Source organism: Neltuma alba, unplaced genomic scaffold (assembly GCF_004799145.2).
Source record: "Neltuma alba isolate B1F8T4 unplaced genomic scaffold, ASM479914v2 tig00003487_pilon, whole genome shotgun sequence".
Classification (NCBI taxonomy): Eukaryota; Viridiplantae; Streptophyta; class Magnoliopsida; order Fabales; family Fabaceae; genus Neltuma; species Neltuma alba.
The window spans coordinates 33,256-48,962 of NW_021633299.1; the positions used below are offsets into that span (position 1 = coordinate 33,256).

The following is a 15,707-nucleotide window of genomic DNA, read 5'->3' on the forward strand; positions in this document are numbered from 1 at the left end:
GGAGACACTAAATTACCTTGTTATTTGGCACCAATTATTGAAGGGCAAGTAGCTTAATTATATTTTTTTAGACATACTTAAATTGCTAAGAATTATTGTGATATCCAATAATGTATAAGTCTTATTCTATGATGCAGTTATCATTGGAGTTTGTGTGTTTCTTGTCCTATCGACAATGTCATCTACTGGTTTGATCCCTTGGGTCATCGTCCAAGCACTGAGATGAGGGGCATTTTCAACACGTAAGTACCTTAATGTAGATCAATAATTTTTTTTTACTATAAATTATTTAACTTGTGTTTTCATTTGCTTATAGGGCTTTAAAGACTTATTATATAACCGGTGGGAAGCGTTCTGGCAAAAATGGCCCAACAACTTGGGTCTATCCCAGCGTGAGTACTTTGAATTGAAGTTCTTTCATTGATGAGTTATTTTATATATGAATTTAGATTATCATTTCCTTGTGATTTGCAGTGTGCTAAGCAACGAGGGTCAACAGAGTGCAGATATTACATTATCCGTTATATGTTTGAAATTATTGAGAGTGGATGTACTACAAAATTTGATGAGGTAAGTAAATATAATTTTAGTTTTGTAATTGTTGAATTTTTAAATTGAATTGTTATTTATTTTATTTTCTTCATATGTTTAAATTTGTTCATTTGTCAACTTACAGATTTTTGATAATGACTACTCATATACTGTTGATGATATTGACTTCATCCGAGACCTTTTGGCACAGCAACTGCTTCAAGAATGGTGGTCTAGGGATTGATCAAGTTTATGTTTATAGAGATAATAGGTTATCAATTTTGACTTTTGCAATTTGTTCTTCTTTTTTGACTAGTTAGTTAATGTGTCAATATATTGATGAAGTTGTGATGTTGATATGTCTTGGCTGAAAATATTGACTGGTTCATTCTATTTCAACTTGCTGGAGAGTGGCTATTATGGCTATTGTGGCTGTAGGGGAAGTGGTACATACGAAGTGAATTTTTTAAAAAAAAAGAAAACGAGCACATTCACGTCTGTTTTGGGAAACAGAAGTAAAAAATCATACTTTTAATCTCTGTTTTACACCAAAACAGAATAAAACAGAGGTAAATTCACGTTTGTTTCTCCAAAACCAGACATGAATTTATGTCTGTTTTCGGAGAAATAGAAGTAAAAAAGTGATTTTTTTACTTCTGTTTAAAACAGACGTAAATAATACCATTATTCGCTTTTATTCAAAACAGAAGTAAAAAGAGGGTACTTTTTATGTCCCTTCTTTTCATGTCCCCTGCAAAACAAAAGTAAAAAGTCTTCATTGTAGTAGTGATCTATGCCATCGATGTAAAAATGTGGAGAATTTTAAGGCAGTTTAGTAACTACTGTGGTATGTGACTTTTTACGGCGGTTATATAAATAACCACTATGAAAAGTTTATTTATTATTTATTGAATTTTTCTCCTCTCATTTTGCTCAAGACCTAAAGCCCTTCACTACTGATAGAGCATGGAAGCCTTCAAATACCAAATCAAAGCCACTAAGATTTGATGAAGGTAAAATCAAACATCCAGATCTAATAAAACTCATGAATTTCACAGGCTATCAAATATAGATCTGCAAAATGAGGGGATGAAAAATTAGATCTATTCAAGCTTTCATATATCAAAGTATGTTTAAGCAAGGAGACTAACAACAACAACAAAAACAAATCTATTCAAACTTAGCAACAAACATCATGTGTTTTAATTAAAAAAGAAAAACACTACCCACATTTTTTGAAACAACCAAATCACAAAAATTATGAGACCCATGGAAAGAATGGAGGAGAAAGGGAGAAAAACTCATAAATAAGGATTAAAAAAGATTACACGATGGCGATGGCGATAGAAAAACATGGTGGAGCTGACAGAAGCAAGGGGAAAATGCCCACCAAGGTAGGAGTAGGGAGAAAATCAAGTGAGGATGATAGTGGGGAGGTTATGGGCTTTGACTATAAAAAGTTAAAAGTAAGTATATCTATATATATATATATATATATATATATATCACACAATGAAAAGGGTTTTAAAATTCTGACAGAATTTTTAAAACAGTATTTTAAAAAAACCACTGTAAAAAAAAACTTTTCATCGTAGTTTTTGAAAAAGCCACCTTAAAAAATACTTTTCATGGCAGTTTTCTAAATAACCACTATGAAAAGTAAAATGTATTTTTATATAATCGCAAAAATACTACTGCTATTTTTTTTACAGTGTTTGCCTGCTAACCATGGTAAATTAGTGTCATAAAAACTCTTTTCTATAGTAGTGAAATACCAAAAAAAAATAATTAAATGAAAATTATATACAAAATTTTATTAGGTGAACTAAATGGAAAGAGTTGGAGATTCATTTTTTATTTTGACGAATTCAACTTATTTGCGATGATACTGAAAGGAAAAGGAAAGAGATTAATACCAAGGGCGGGGTGAGCCATTGATCATCCTTGAAGTGTACTTCGTTCCCTGTCTTTAATGGTCTTTCGTATGCTACATTTGGTTTGATATTAAATTTGGGCAGCATTGCTCCTTTTAACTTCTTTCGCGACAATATTGTTTTTTGGTTAAATCTTCCAGGGTGAAATTGACCAAAGAAAACAATACAGTCATGCCCATGTGGAATCATACATGGCATAATTAGTTACCATTAGAGTAGGGCGACGTTGTGTTTTAATACTTCCAGGGTGACACTAAAACTGAAAAAAGCTTTTGGATGCCCATTGTTTCTACTTGGAGACAAAATTTGACCCTAACCAATTCACCCCTATTCATGATTTTTACTAGAGATAAAACTAAAGTTAAAATATATTACAACATAGGCAAAATTTACCAAAGAAAAAAATGCAGTCATGCCCATTGTGAAATCATACATGGCATAATTAGCTACCATTAGAGTAGGGCGACATTGTTTCTGTTTTAATACTTTGGGAGTGATATTGAAACTGAAAAAACTTCCGGGTATCATCAATTAAATTAGAATCAGGTTAATCAATCAACTATATTCTTGACAACTTGTAGTACCCGATTTATTTAAAAATGAGTCGAGTATAATATTGTGGAATCTGAATATATTTAATTAATGAAATTTGAATAACATATTGATTGAGATTTGAATATATTGAATTACATGATAAACATTATAAATAAATGGAATTTCAATTGGGGGCTCAAATGAAAAAATTAATAATTAATTTTAAATTTGAATAATATCTTAATTGAGATTTAAATATATTGAATTAAATAGGGAGCATTATAATTAAATAGTATGTCAATTGGAGATTTAGATGGAGAAATAATTAATTAATGTTAAATTTTCTTTTATTTTTTCTAAATTCCTCATCTCTAGTTCAAATTCCATTGGGATGAATAAAAAATCATACTTCTATCCAAAATAAATCTTGAGTTGCCTTAGATAATGCAATTTCTTAGAATTTTAAATCTAATTAAATATTTTAATCTGTGAATTGCACACAGAAAAAGGTTCTAGTTGTCCCACCATAACTTGAGTTTTGAAATTTCAAGATAAGGAACAAAGTCTGGAGCTAGCGCATTAGGAAGGCATAAAATTATAAACTAATTCATTTAATTCTATCAACTGAGTCACCATAAGATCTGTTTCATATTTTCTCTTACAGAGGACATCCAATAAGCCAGAACATATCATTTGGAATTCTTCAACCATAGACATGAATTTTGCAAGTTAGGTCACGGAAACCGAAGCTGATAATCTCCCTGATGAGCATTATTTTGCCCCCGTAAAGGACTTGTCAATCTTTTAAATGAGGCAAACTTTATCTCCACATAATTTTTCTAGATTTAATTATAATTTTTTTAAAATTAACTGACGAATATGCGTATGATTTTTCAAAATAAACTGAAGAATATGGAAGAATCGCTTGAATAGTAACCTCATATACTTTTCAAAATTTTAACCATTTTATAATGGGACTTGTCTTTAAATTGCTTGGAATGCCTTAAGTTCTAGTGACCGAGAGTGAAGGGAGTTTTTCTTTTTTCCTTTTTTCACAAAAAAATTATATCATTGAACCAAAAAAAAAAAAAGTTAATTTCAGAATAGGAATTGTGCCATTATTTTGGATATCTCTGTCTCCCTAGGCTCTACTTCAAAGTATTATTTTCATCCTTACTACCTCTGAAAAACTAAAATAGTACTTTTTTAATCAAAAACAAAATAATACTTTTTTTTTTAAAGCAATGATACTATTTATCAATTTAACTATCAAACGATAATTATAATTGATTATTTTCTTTTCTTTTCCCTAACTTGTTTCCTTTCTTCCTTTACTATCAAATTATCAATTTGGAATATCGATAATGTTTTAACTAAGCAGATTTAGTCTTGTAATGCGTTACAATTTAGGACACTTCGGGTACACTAACAAAACCAAACGCACTATTACTTCACAGGATAATGCATTAAATTGAGTCAATTGGTCCATACATTCCACGAACTCGGAAAGAATTGGATGCTTCTAATCAAATATCAGCAAATCAAGATACTAATGAATTAAAATTGTAGTTATTCCACCAAAAAACAAATTGAACTAGTTATAACTCCTCGCTACCTTAATAAGGAAATTTGAACAATATCACTATATTGATAAGGAAAATTGAACCAAAATGTCGTGACGTCAAATTAATGATCTTTTCTTTTCTTTCTTTCTTTTTTTTTACCAGAGAAAATATATTTTCATTAAGTAGAAACAAGGAAACGGAGAATAAAATACAGGGCCAATAAAAAGGTCCAACAAAAAGGCCATTAAACTAACACCGATAAACAACACGAAACCTAAACCTACGAACAAATTAAAACAAGAGAAGCCGTTGCCGTCAAGTTCGCCAGGAATCTGCAGTAAGGAAAAAAGAGTGGTGGTTTGAAAAACCCATCCCAAAGGACCAATCCTTCTCGTAGGCCAAAGAACATTTTTGGTTGAAAAGCAAACATGGGAATCTCAGAAGCTAGAACACCCACAGTCACAAGCAACAAATCAACAATGAAAGTCACTAGAGGAGGAAGAGAACTCAGCTTTAACACCCTCCGAGCAGCACCATTTGATGAAACTTAGACCCTTCATCAACATCTTGAATTCGCCACCGCCGATCAACACCAACAACTCTCATAGAGCATTTGGCAACTGAAGCAGAGACAATCATCGACTGAAACCTTTCCCTCAAAACACAAATCCAAGCCATCAAGTCTAGGTCAGATCTATTGCTTTTCATGCTATCATCAAAAAAAAAGCGCCACAAGCAAAAACCATAGATCTGATAATAGTTGAAGAAACAAACTAAATACACCACCACTAAAACCCTATTAACACATAAAAATGAACAAGAGAATGACGTCCTCTTCCCCGACCAAGAGTGCCGAGGCAGGAGACGCCGTCAAGCGAGGAAAGCAAAGCCGAGAGTGCCGAGGAAGGAGACGCCGTCGCTCTCATCGCTTATAAATAATTATAATTTTTATGATCATTTTTAATAGATATTTTTTTGAAAAAAAAAACAGAAAAATGCACCTTTAACTTCAGAAGCCCAAAAACATCCGCTGAATTCAAGAAATCCCATTTTAGTACTATGAGACCAAATTGAGATTATTATGTGAAAGGAAAGGACCAAATTGCTCTTCATTTTAAATATCACTTTTAAAATATCACAGCCCCTACTGGCCGGCCAGTCAACGGAGCTTCGGCAACCAGCCGACAATTGGTCACCGAAACTCCGTCGGTCGGAATTTTTTTTTTGAAAATTTTCACAACTTCAATATAACGGTTAACAACTTTTGTAATGCTATTAACAACTTCAGTATAGCAATTAACAACAGCTTTTCTGGAAAATTCAACAAAGTCCGGCGACCGGAAACAATTTTTTTGAAAATTTTTACAATTTCAATATAACCGTTACTAACTTTTGTAACGCCATTAACAACTTCAATATAGCAATTAACAACAGATTTTCTGGGAAATTCAACAAACTCCAGCGATCGGAAACAATTTTTTTGAAAATTTTTACAACTTCAATATAACGGTCAACAACTTTTGTAATGCTATTAACAACTTCAGTATAGCAATTAACAACAGTTTTTTTGGGAAATTCAACAAACTCCGGCGATCGAAAACAATTTTTTTGAAAATTTTTACAACTTCAGTATAACGGTTAACAATTTTTGTAACTCTATTAACAATTTCAGTATAGCAGTTAACAACATGTTTTTGAGTTATATAATTTTTCAAAAAAAAATTGTTGTTAACTGCTATACTGAAGTTGTTAATAGGGTTACAAAAGTTGTTAACCGCTATATTGAAGTTGTAAAAATTTTTAAAAAAATTATTTCCGGTCGCCGAAGTTTGTTGAATTTCCCAGAAAACTTGTTAATTGCTATATTGAACTTGTTAATAGCATTATAAAAGTTATTAACTGTTATATTGGAGTTGTAAAAATTTTCAATTTCAGTATAATGTTAACAATTACGTTTTTGTGAAAATTTTTACAACTCCAATATAAAGGTTAACAATTTTGATATAGCAATTAACAAGTTTTTTGGAAAATTCAAAAAGTGGCTTTTTTATAACTTCAGTAATGCATTTAACAAACTCAAAAACCTGTTGTTAACCGCTATACTGAAGTTGTTAATAGGGTTACAAAAATTGTTAACCGTTATATTAAAGTTGTAAAAATTTTCAAAAAAATTGTTTCCGGTCGTCGGAGTTTGTTGAATTTTCCAGAAAAGCTGTTGTTAACCTCTATACTGAAGTTGTTAATAGGGTTACAAAAATTGTTAACCGTTATATTGAAGTTGTAAAAATTTTCAAAAAAATTGTTTCCGGTCGCCGGAGTTTATTGAATTTCCCAGAAAACCTGTTGTTAATTGCTATATTGAAGTTGTTAATGGCATTACAAAAGTTGTTAACGGTTATATTGAAGTTGTAAAAATTTTCAAAAAAATTGTTTCCGGTCGCCGGAGTTTGTTGAATTTCCCAAAAAAACTGTTGTTAATTGCTATATTGAAGTTGTTAATAGCATTACAAAAGTTGTTAACCGTTATATTGAAATTGTGAAAATATTTTTTAAAAAAATTCCGACCGACGAAGCGCAGGTGCTCCAGGGCCGGCCAGTAAGGGTTGTGATATTTTAAAAGTAATATTTAAAAAGAAGGGCAATTTGATCTTTTCCTTTCACATAATAATCCCAATTTGGTCTCATGGTACCAAAATGGGATTTCTTGAATTCAGCGGACGTTTTTGGGCTTCTGAAGTTAAAAGTGCATTTTTCTGTCTTTTTCCCTATTTTTTTTAAGGTTCTTCCCCTTAATTTTCGCCAAAGGAAAAAAAGACTACCAAGAATATTTGAGTTTTCATTTTATTGTTATCATTTTAGATTTTATTATTTCATATTTAATTTTTGAGTTTCTAAAATGTTTCGCATTTACTTTTCAGAGTAAGGATACACCCTTTGAATGAAATAAAATTGATATTTGACCTATTTTCTCCTTTTCTTGAGTTCCTTCATTTCTTCTTTTATTCGTTTGCTTTCTTTCTCCTTTCTTTGAGTATCTTCCTTCTCTCTAATATCTCCCTTTTCTCATGTCCTCTCCTGTGTTGTATCACTAGTCTTATATATAAAACTTTGATATATTTTTTCTTTCAAACTTGTACTTTTTTTTACTAAGAGAATTTTCTATCAAGAAATATTTCCAATGCAAACAATAAAAAGAATATTTAAATAAAAACCAATACATTATTTAACAAATAACTGAACTAACTAATTTTTTTAATCTTTATAGATTAGTTATTTATTTCTTATATTTAAAATTGGAAGAAGTATTAGCTTCTAATTTGATTGAGGCTTTAATGGGGTCAAATTAGTCTTTTTGGTTAGCATTAATTTTAAATTTTTCTGTAATATTGCAGTGAGATCACCTCTACAAAAGCCCTCGTTCTCCACGAAGTTGAACAAGGAGAAGCGAGAACCACTTGAGTAAAAGAATCGATTTCGTCCTTTGTTCCCTATAGCAACTGGGGATCAAAAGGGAAAGACGAAGAGCATGCTATGGAATTCAAACCTTGTTTCAAATGAGGCAATATTAAATTAGTAGCATGTCAAATCACTTCCATATTCATCATTCTCCACTTTACATTACTACTGGTCCAGCGAAAGCCACATCTCTATCTTAGAATAATTTGTCTCTTCATATGGAGGACTATACAATGAACACATGCTAAGAATATGGTGGTTACACAGGATTTCATCAAGCATCAAACACGTCGCCCCAAGCAGCCAGTACATTTTGGCGACGCACTGCACTGCACTGCAACTGCGCCTCATTCCACATTGTATTCACCAACAAACTCCAGGTTCTGAACCAACAAGAGACTAAGCTTCTAACCCTGAATCATCTCGATAGCACAGGGTGAGTGTATGAAAGACGAGGATTGACTATGATGCCGATGCCGTGATCGGCCAGACCTGCCACTGTTTCCCAAATTTAGCATGCTGAAACTACTGTTTTCCCAATATTTAGCTTGCCGAGAGGAATTAGGCTTGATCTACTCTCAGAATTCAGAATATATCTTGTACATTTCACTTTCTCCGACTATAGTAGGCCCCACTGCCAGCATGACTATGATGCCGATGCCGTGATCCGCCACTCCGGCCACCGGTTCCTTCCGAAGTGTTGCCACGGCCAGAACCCTTGTTGCCTACGCTGAGCAACCAGTTTGTTGGCTGGGTTCCTAATCCATTCAACTCCTCTTCTTCTCTATCATTATACTCCAAGACAAGCCTTTTGATGTCTTCTTTCTCTTGCAGTTCAGCTGCTTCTTTCTGCTTTGTACTCTGCACCAATGAGCAATCTCGGGGAATGTACATCTGCTTCGTTTGTTGCTTGTTCCCTCTCTTCACAAGAACTTTCACCTGTACCTCTTTGTTTCCACCCATCTCCTCATCCAATGTCTCATCACCACTTTCCCCACCCACCCTCGCATGGTGGTGATCTTTGGTGGAACTCTCAAACAAGTTCATCGGAATCATCATGTTTAATGTGGGACGACCTCGCAGCTCTTGCCTCCGCTGTTCCATACTCTCCTGCACAAAGCATTAAATCGTGTCATTCAAAATGCTATAACAGACAGCCTAACATCATCTATAACAAACTACTTTTTCCCCACTAAATTTCCATCATCCTTCGGGGAGAAAAAAACATAGGAACAACATTATTCATCTGTTACCGCCATTCTTGAGCTCAGTATGACCCCCCTTTTCCATCCAAATTAACAGTATGACCCCCCTTTTCCATCCAAATTAATGAGACCCAAAAGACACAAACATTGTAACATTTTGTTCCCAGATGGTATTTTACAATGGCCTAAATGTCAAAATTCAGAAGGAAAACGGCAAAATAACTTTTGCAAAAAAGGGAAGTCAAGACTGCAGAAGTGAGCAGGAGAAAGGAAACAAATTATACAGTTCCTTGCCTGTACTACAGCCTTAAGCTCCTGATCAAAACTGGCTTCTTCCCGAGGGTCCAAATCTGCCACTGCCTGTCTCACATGGATTTCATCTTCCTCATCAGAAGCAGGTACAGCCCCATCATCATCCTCATCCTCATCTTCACTCTCACATCCATCCTCATGATTTTCCTCATCTAACTCCTCATCATCATGTCCCTCCACATCAAGTACGTCACTCCCTGAATCACTCTCACTGTCATTCAGATCATCTTGCACTCCATTGTCTTCTGTACCATTATCAATGCTCTGCCCATTCCTTGCTGTAGTATGAGGTGTACTCCTACTTGAAGGTTTCTCAGTGTCCGAATGCTTTTCACTACTGGCCTTGTCAGAAGAAGAAATACGGTCATGCTCCTCAAGCTCTACAAGAGCTGCATTCACTTCCTCAATTGATGTGTATCGTGTCATATTGGGACGCAAGTCCGCAAACAGGTCCTACATGAGCATCAATCATGAGTCAGACACATAATAGATATTGATCATATTTATGATAAAAAATTTTAATTGAAAAAGAAAAGGGAATTTTGTAAAACTCCACTTAAAAGTCAACTTGACAACATAAATTCAGTACCATAGTATACTTTTATTATTTATGTTACAATGTGACTATTATTTTAGAACTAAGATTTGTAACTTGTCAATTTGGTTAATTAAGATTTACTTAGGGGAAAAAAAAAATTGTGAGCATAACCCATATCGAAGCATCCAAGGAAGATTAGTAAGCCTTGCATGATTTAGGGGGCCTGTGAATACATCTTTAGCTCATTATTACTGTTTAACCCTTTATAATTAATATGCTAAAATTGATATTTGAATCAGGAAAATTCGGTTCCTTTTAGATTTGGAGGCAGATAAGTACTTTAAGCAAGCTCCCAATATATTAACATGCAAAATTCCCATTACAGATCACCCCATCTTCCCGCTCCTTAGTACAAGAATTCTCTATTTGTCCGCATAATGGGATATGGTTAGAGTTAAATTATTCACAAAAAACATTCCTCCACACAAAACATTGATCATTTCACAATGCATAATCACAATAAAATCATCCTTATTTGGCAAAAATGGAAGATTGCAAAAACTAACATCCTTGAGAGTACATTGGCGGAAATAGGAAACTGACTAATAAATACACGTGATCTCTGCCGGAGTAATTTGTATCCAACAGGATACCAGGCTTAGGTGAATGGGGTGTTGTCTTTTTGAGTATATCTACCATAATTCAGCATTCCATGGTCACGTTATCACATCTCTTTGTATATTGACACCCAGGCCCAACAACTGATCTGAGGCGTCAGGTACCATTGCAACATGTAAAAAATCTTGAAGGTTTTTTCTCATGCTACCCGCCCAAGGTTAAACTTTCAAAACAGGACTTAGTAATTTCTATGAAAAGTTTTCTCAACTACGGGGAATAATCACCAAGCTCCCAAAAATCTAAACAGATACATAGGAGGTGGTTTTATTATTCTTTATGTTTGTTTACAATGTGACATTCCACAAATTAATCTCATTGGACCAGCATTAGTCAGAATTACCATCTCCATGTCAAATATAAGGCATGTTTTGTAAAATACTATGTTCAAAATATAAGGCATTCTACAGAGTTCTAAAAGCAATTAGTAACTTTTTACTTAAAATGGTCGTAAGAGCAGTAGAGCACATCAAATTTACTTACCTTCCCTAACAGATAATTAATTATTGGTACTATTAAATAAAGGTAAAATTGGGAAAAATTCTGAAATCTAAACTACCTAACTATTTTTCTTGGTTCATGCGTTCTAGTTAAAAATGCCTCATAATTGAAATGGAGGGAGGAGTTAAAAAAAATATTGCTTAGAAATGGATTTTTCTTTATGTAACCAGTTATCATCTAAACCTCCAATTATACTTCATATGCAAAAATTTTAAAATATTTCACTAAGGGCCCAATTTTTAAGGTTTCTTCTTGAAAAAATCACTTAAATTTTTCTCTCTTTTTTTTGGGGGGGGGGGGGGGATCACATTGGTGAAATTTCATTAGGTTTGTGTAAGCTTTCAAAAATAACAAGAATATGGGGAAAAAAAGAATTTTGGTGAAATTTCATTATGTCTGTGTAAGCTTTCAAAACTAACAAGAATATGGGGGAAAAAGAATTTTCTGATTATTTTAGCTTCTGAAAATAATCAGATGTGGTGAATCAGGGAGAATATCACAAAAAATATGGACTTACACAAAGATATTATAAAATTTAAAAATTACTAAGTAAATTATTTTTATTAATAAAGATACAAAACAATGTCAAAAATATGAAAATAATTAAATAATAGTCATCTTGTATGATTATAATCAAACACAATAATTTATACCTTTATAGATCTCTACACAATGAATTAAGGGGGAATTGCATTCAGATCCAACGAAGGGATTTAATTACCCCAAAGTCCATTGACAACTGGCTGAGAAGCATGCTTTCTAATGTAGGAAATGACAACTGATTGATGCTACTCACTTGTCATTGGGACTTTTTGGTAACTAAATTCTTTCCTTGGGACTTCATGGTAATTCTCCCATAAATAAATTTTCATAAAATCCCTAAACTATCTAAAAATCACTTATTTTCGGTACTAGTTAGTTTAAGCCTTTTCAGGAAAAAATCACTTATCATTTGTTTTGGGGGGGGGGGGGGTCACTTTTGTGAAATTCTCCAATGCTTGTTTAGCCTTTGAAATTAATCAGAATCTTTAAAAAAAAAAAAGGGCAAATGTCTGATGATTTTGAGAAGCTACTTCGGATATCTTCTAACAATAATCAGAACGAGTAGATGAGAGAATGTTATAAAAATACTGAGATATCTAGAGATATCATAGAATTTGAAAACAAATATATAATAAATCATTTTTTATGAATGGAGATGCATAAAGATATCATCAAATTTGAAAATCACTCAATAATAATCACTTTTTATTATTGTAAGCAAACGCAAAAATTACTGCTTTTTATAAAATCTCTACACAAAATTATTATTCATAAAATCTCTAAATTATCTGAAAACACATTTACTTTTTAAGCCTAAAAAAATAGGCCCTCAGATTCTGTTGAAACCAAAATCTATAAAACTCAGGATCACTTGAAATCAATTTAAAATTACATGGATTTACAAAAATTTATTTCAACAGCTTAATCGTGTGAAAAAAATTTCAATTTACAAACACCCCCGTAAAGAAAACAGGTCAATTAGTTTACATCTGAAACTTCACTAACAACTCGGCAATAAGCTCCAAGGCAGGAGGGCCTATGTGGGCCACATATAAGCCTTAATCACATGTATAAGCAACATAAAAGGGGAAAAATAAGATTCTTCTATTAAGGCATTGTGAAATTACTTGTTATTCAGGAATTTTTTGTGGGCACTAGGCTTGTGCGCTTACTAGGGTTTTCTTTTTTTTAGTCTATACATTTTCGAGAGAAGGAGAATAATGCTTTGTGGTGGAAACGTCACCTTTTTTGCTAGTACTAATGGTGTATGTGGTTAAAGCAAAACGCAGGAATCAAGCATTATAGCCAGAGTTGCTTGAGTATTATCTAAGATAAATCATTTCATTTGGCATCTCTGTGGCCTTTTGCCAATGGTTTCTTAGAAGAAATCGACAGACAAAAACATGACCTATGTTAAAAAGTATTGAATGCACAAATGGGAAGGCTTGCACGCACAAGAAACTCTCATACATGCTATGGCAATCCCTCATCTTATTTATATACTTGAAAATAGATTAACGATAATATAAACTCCAAAACATAATGAAATGAGAAGATAGTTAAACTAAAAAACAATAGTTAACTCTACTTTAGGTAATGATAAACTCAGACCTACTCAGACCTACTCAGACCTAGTTATCAATAATCCATTGATCCATTAATAGTCCTACCTTGATAGGGTTTCTCAACATAAAAAAACTAGCAATTAACAATTTAGGCAACATCTAGAATGTAAGCATGCCGACAGACATCCTTCTGCTTCATATATTTGTATATATACTAAGCAGAGAAAATGAGATCTATTAAAGAGCCGCCTGACTAACCTGTAAATCAAATTCAATGTCCAATGGCAGTGCACCTTTGCTTAGAATATACCTCTGAAAGTGTATGAGGAATCGATCAAGTTTTCTCTTAGAAGATCCTCGGTCAAAGTAATGTCCACAAGTTTCAAGAAGAGTTATAACCATCCTGATACGAAAACAATCTTCCGGTGGATCCAACACATCTTGCTGGAAGTATGAAATGTACACTATGGTATGAGACGGTTGCCATATATGCAAAACAAAATCATTTAAACAATTTTCATTCATACATTTCAAAACAAATCATTACCAAATCCAAGGCATTAAGAGCTTTTAAGTTTAAAACAGTATGCCTCTCGCCTAAGAGGAAATATATTTTAAATACAGAAAAATTTTGCATAAAAAAAGGAAGAATGGTATCTTAGCATATTACTGTCATTTCTTATACTGCGCAGGTATGTTTTTCCAGCATGCGAGAGTTATAAAGAATTTTATTCTTTTATCTGTTGTGATACGTCGCCTATTAAAGATATCAGTTCTACTATCCAATACATGAAACATATCACTATCTTTGCAACAACCTTCTTAGTCACTCTGACTGAACTGAAAGAACAAAAGTCTAAACCGTACCTCTGGAGTTCCATGACCAAAACAAGAACTAGATATAGCGTCTCAAATATAACAGAGGAGTCAACATGCTCATAATTATAAAGCTCCCCAAGGAATCGCATATGGGCAAGTCTTCGTTGCTGCATCCCATAGTCATTTAGCTCCAGCCCAAGTCTAATCTCCTCCAAAACCTGAAACTCACGTCACAAATATCACAATTCCAACCGAGAGCACAACCAAGCACAATCATTAGGGGAAAAAAAATGTGGTAAAAGAAATCATTTGCAAAGTTCATTTTCCCATGACAGGGGAGAGTTAGCTGCAGCTGACACTGCTAATTAAAGAAGATAGAATACTTAATTTATATCGAAACCATTCAAATGAACACCAGATTATCTTTGCCCTGGTTGGAGAGGGATGCTTGCATCTTCTTGGACAAATTTTTTCCCTTACATATATTGTGAGACGGAATTATTTATAAAGCCGCCCTCAACTGCTCTGCACGAATTTTAAGGGTGTCGCAATGTCTGATCAGTAAAGATATTGCTGACCTTTACATTTATAAGCTATTCACGTCTTTCACTCCTGCTCTGTTATGAGATTTTCTTGTATTCTCTAGTTTAAGGATATCTTTCCAGAAAAACAGACATTCCCCAAAATCTAGATCATGATATTGAATTGAAAAGAAACGACAGGAGATACCAACCTCATCAACTATAGCCACTGCAAATTCATCATGATAGCGACTTAAACCAGCAGCGAGAGAAGCTATCAGATGGATTTGACCATATTTTCCTTTATGAACCTTCATGAAGCATTTTAAAAGGTATGATTCACATTCACTCCATGGCAACTTACGAAGTTGCCTCAACACATGCTCAATGGTAGATTTGTCAAGATCAGAGAAAAGTAATTTTCTGATATACTGCAGCAGGAAAAAAAAAAAAAAAAAGAAATCACTTAGAATGTTAATTCAGATGCTTAACAGATATCAGAAACCAAATAACTTGAAATACATGTTACACCTGATGCAATGGAGGACGGACTTTAGAAACTCGTGCAGATCTCTCTGGTGGCTTGCAAAGGTAGTAGGCATTCTCCACTAAAGTACTATGTCTGGGATCCAGGTTTTTCACATTTTTCAAGCGCATCAGTATCTCCAACATGTTAGCCATACGTATTGTAGTTTCAGGATCGATATAAGAAACGACCACAGGTTTCAAGGAGATTGCAAGCTACATCAATGTTGTGATGAGTGAAATCATCTAAACAAGCCTGGGATACAATTAACCCAAAAAAAAAAAAAAATCAATTTAAAATCATTGTCTTACATAATGTAATTCAATTGTGTATCAGATCTACTGCAATGAAGGAATCAAGGGATAGCTAGGGAATTTTCCATGTGGCTAGTTAGGGAATTTGATGTTAGTCAAAAGCCATCCATATCTATTCTGCATAAAATAGGGGTGGCATGAGTGTGAAATTAATTGAACTGTTTCTTT

The 15,707-nt window shown here is 33.4% G+C and overlaps 1 pseudogene; it reads right to left on the reverse strand.

Annotated features, from left to right (window-relative positions):
- Nucleotides 1–8,091: 8,091 nt before the first annotated feature.
- Nucleotides 8,092–15,507, reverse strand: LOC114741708 (regulator of nonsense transcripts UPF2-like; annotated as a pseudogene).
- Nucleotides 15,508–15,707: the final 200 nt, after the last annotated feature.